This window comes from Monodelphis domestica, chromosome 6 (genome assembly GCF_027887165.1).
Source record: "Monodelphis domestica isolate mMonDom1 chromosome 6, mMonDom1.pri, whole genome shotgun sequence".
Taxonomy (NCBI): Eukaryota; Metazoa; Chordata; class Mammalia; order Didelphimorphia; family Didelphidae; genus Monodelphis; species Monodelphis domestica.
This window is the reverse complement of record NC_077232.1, coordinates 287,925,732-287,929,338: the sequence shown is the minus strand read 5'-3', so window position 1 is coordinate 287,929,338 and position 3,607 is coordinate 287,925,732.

Sequence of the window (3,607 nt, the reverse complement as noted above, 5' to 3'; positions counted from 1 at the left end):
GGTACCCACCCCCCTCTGAAAGGTGGATAAAAATGAAAGCAAGGATGAATTTTACTTAAGATATTTTCCTAAATCTGATGGAGTTTATAAATTCTGTGATCTTACCTACAGTAAGGTGTATTTATCTGTATCCTAATCAGTGAAAGGGAGGCATTATCAGATCCAAAGCATAATTCTATGAAATGATCCGGCAGTGCTTATAAATTTTACATTAACTTCAACTGTTGCTGTTGTTGTTCAGATTGCTGTATAATGTAAACAGGATGTAATCTCAAATCAAGTGAAGGGTTTTTGTCATTTTTTCCCACTGGAGGTTCTGTGGTCCGCTCAACTCCTAATTTTCTCAAATAATTTCGTGACAATCATGTGTCTGCACTTTACAATTAGGACTATAAAGGCAACATCAATCTTTGTAAGTTGATGACTTGCTACACAAATGAATTTCCTTAAAAAGCATGTACTGAACTCCAAATACAGAAGACCTAGGATAGGGTTGTAAATATACTAGGTAATTAATTCTAGATTGCATACAGGGAACAGTGTATATCATATGAGTTATATATAGTATGTGTGTATATGCATATATATACATTTTAAGTGCTACATAAATGGCTCCTCTCATCATCATCATCATTATTAATATTAGTTGATGTGAAAATTGGTTAAAAGTTATTTTCCAAAAGTAGGCAATAAACACTTATCAGAAGTCTACTATATGCCAGGTCCTATGCTAAGTGATATTTTCATATTTGAACTGAAAGGAGCAGCTAGGTGGCTCAGTGGATAGCACAAGGAGGTCTCTTGGGTTCAAATCTGACCTCAGACACTTCCTAGCTATTGTAGTAGGATATTTGTTAATTAAGAGGCTATCAAGAAATAGTTACATAGCATAAATTATGGATAAATGCATAGGGAAGATGTAAATTAGGCTTCTTTAAATTGAATCTCAGAGATGGATTGTGGGTAAGATTATTTTTCCCAGAATTCTTTGAGTTACAGTTATCCAACTGATTTGGCAGCACTCTTGGGTTTGTTCCTGTGTGGATAGGAGATCCTGAGAGAAGCTCAGCTAGAGCAGGAAATTTCTCAACTGCTTCCTACATAAAATTTCATCTAGCAGACCAAAATCAGTGGAGAAGATCACTGGGTTAATTTTCATTTCAAGCCCAGCTGGTTTGCTGTGAGTGTGGAAGAAGAACTTGGAGATTCTGAGTTGTTTTTTTTTTCAACTATACAGCTAAGAAGAAAAACCTAACTTACTCTTTTTTTAATAAGGTAAAATTTTAGATAGGATAGATAAAGGTTTTTTGGGAAAATAGATAGCGTAGGAAGAGAATGCATCCCAATTTTGTTGGGGACTGAAGAAACTCTTGTGAGTCATTACTGAGTGGTTAGATAAGATTTAATAGCTTAGGATAATTATAAGAATTCTTATCTACATTTCTTCTTTCTATCTCTTTCCTTAGTCTTTTTTTTATCACAATAAATATATTTATTTACACTCCTGGCTAAGCCAGAATTCTTGAGACTGCTCTGAGAACCATCTTATCTCAATAGTCATAACTTAACAGCATATCCATATAGGATATATTATTGGTAAAAACACACCATACCAATAATCTAGTAAGGGTTAGAATACCCTTACAATACCATGTGACTTTGGGTGAGTCACTTGTGACCGTGAAAATATGGGTTTCAAGACTGTGAATTGCCAAAACTATAAAGATAATTTTTAGGGTCTTAATTTAAATAAAAAAAATAAGTGGTCGCCATGGGGAAAATTCCCAAATATGAAAATACCCAAGTCAGCTGGGTTTTATGGAGATTTTAATTAATACAAATGAAGGAACTAAGGAAAGGGAGAGAGAGAGTAGAGAGTAAATAGTATGAAGTATGAAGCCTTAAGAGAGACTAGTCAGTCTTTAATCACTCACCACAAGATTGTCCCAAGCAAAACTCCAGGCCTTCACTGAAATCCTCAACTCTTGAACTGAGTTCAGAGACCCAGCTCCTCCAACTAACTCCAAATTCCAACTAAGTTCAGAGAGCGAGCTCCTCCAAACTAACTCCAAACTACCCCTCAGTTCAGAGAGAGCCAGCTCCTTTTTTTTTTAAAACCCTTACCTTCCATCTTGGAGTCAATACTGTGTATTGGCTCCAAGGCAGAAGAGTGGTAAGGGCTAGGCAATGGGGGTCAAGTGACTTGCCCAGGGTCACACAGCTGGGAAGTGTCTGAGGCCAGATTTGAACCTAGGACCTCCCATCTCTAGGCCTGGCTCTCAATCCACTGTGCTACCCAGCTGCCCCCAGCTCCTTTTTAAAGAGAAATTTCTCTTATGTCACCTCCCCTAAATTTTCACATCTACCAATCACAGTAGACGTTTTCCCCAGGACTGACCATTCTTAGTTCACATCTTCTTTTGTTATCACCTTTTCTGATTAGATTATATCTTCTGAGTATTTCACATCTCTTTGCTAAGCTTGCACTTTGTAAGTTGCTTGACCTTTTAGTGATTAATTTAACCTTTATAGGTACTTAGCACTCTTGTATTAGGTCTAAAAATAGACCTAGCTTAAGGTTCTAGCTTTACTATAAGTATGAGTTAGGGACTTTTTCATTGTTCAGTAAGGAGTTTACGACTTTATCTTCCCCTAAGACACGGTCTGAGCAGGATGGAGTAATTTTAAAATTCCCAAAACATTCCTGATCAAGTACCTTCATTTGTTACAATAAGGGAATAACCTTAACCAAATGTTCTAAGGTAGAGTCTGAGCAGTTTTAAGATTCACACCCTTAACTATAATTATCTTGCTCATCGTTCTTCTGCCTTTGAACTGACACTTAATATCAATTCTAAGACAGAAGATAATGGTATTTTTAAAAGTATGGATTAAGGTACAACAGAATTCTGAAATAAATGAAAATTAATTAAATTTTTCATGAATTTTAAATTTATTATTAAATTAAAAACAAATGAAATCAATGGAATGTTTATTAAAAGATTAGAAAGGCCAGTTGTACAGAAAACCTCCATGAAAGGTCACGTGAGGATTATCCAGAATATTTGGGGAAGATTTCTTTTAGGTTTCAAACCTCCAATTTTTCTTGAAGCCCATAGATTTTGGTTACAATCTTCCCAAAGCAATTTACTTCCTCACTAACTCATTTTAGAGGAATAGAGAGGCAGCATGGCCTGATGGATAGAACCTTGAAATTGGAGTCAGGAAGACTTGAATACAAATCTTGGACCTTTCTAAGTCTCAGTTTCCTCATGTGTAAAATGTGTATAATGGAGTTTATCTCACCTGACTATTATACAATTCAAATGAGATGATGTATTTGTGTTTTGTCAGCCTTAAAAGAGCTAAGTGAATGCCAGTTAGGCAGTGAGGTGGTGCCATTGTGCATAGATCACTGGACCTGGAGTCAGGAAGATTCATCTTCCTGAGTTCAGACATATTATCTGGGTGACCCTGGGCAAGTCACTTAATTCTGACTTGGTTTCCTCATCTATAAAATGATCTGTAGAAGGAAATGGCAAACTGTTTTAATGTCTCTTCTGAGAAAACCTCAAGCAGCATCATGAAGAGTCAGACACAACTGAGA